The sequence below is a fragment of the Cicer arietinum genome, chromosome 1, assembly GCF_000331145.2.
Source record: "Cicer arietinum cultivar CDC Frontier isolate Library 1 chromosome 1, Cicar.CDCFrontier_v2.0, whole genome shotgun sequence".
Lineage (NCBI taxonomy): Eukaryota > Viridiplantae > Streptophyta > Magnoliopsida > Fabales > Fabaceae > Cicer > Cicer arietinum.
Window position 1 is genome coordinate 21918470 of NC_021160.2, and position 874 is coordinate 21919343.

The window sequence follows — 874 nt, forward strand, 5'->3', positions numbered from 1 at the left end:
TTAAAACCGTCAAACACAAACCTTCCCGTTTCATCTAGATCTAAGCTTCATTTCGCGAAGGGATAGAAGGGAAAGTTGCTCACCACCACACTACGGTGCTAGGGGACCAACTTTGGAAGCAACGTTGCAAGCGAAGATTTTACCGGTTTTACTCACGGTACCGTGTTCGCACGTTAAAGCTAAGGTTAAGGTAAGGGCTCCTTCCAAACTTTTAGTTTGCATTTAGGGACTTATCTGTAGTTGTGTGGAAAGGAATTTGTTAGGGTTGAATGTATTGATTTAAGGAAAATGAATCTAAGGTTCTGTGGGTAAAATCTTAGAGTTAGGTTTTGACGTTATTGATGAATGTTTCGTGGAAAATGATTTTAACTTATTTGTGTATGATTATGGGTAAATGAAATTTGATGTGTTTGAGTGTTATGTTGTGTTGATTTGTGTTCGTCGTATTTGACGTGTTCTAAGTTAATACCGATGAAATTTGATGTGTTTTGGTGTGGATTGTGAATTGAATTTGATAATATGTTTTGAGTTGGTTTTGTTGTGAAATTTGAAAACCATTAGAGTTAAACGAGTATTAAAAATGAGGAATGTTTTAATATCTCGGTTTACTTAATGTGTGTTTGAGAAAATCGTTTTAAGTTAAACGAGTATTAAGAATGCGGAATCTCTTAATGTCTACGTTTACTTAATGTTGGCGTGAAAACCATTAGAGTTAAACGAGTATTAAAAATGGGGAATCTTTTAATATCTCGGTTTACTTAATGTTGTTTTGGAAAATCGTTTAAGTTAAAAGAATATTAAGAATGGGGAATCTCTTAATATTTCTGTTTGCTTAATGTTTGTTGTGAAAATCGTTTAAGTCAAACGAGTATTA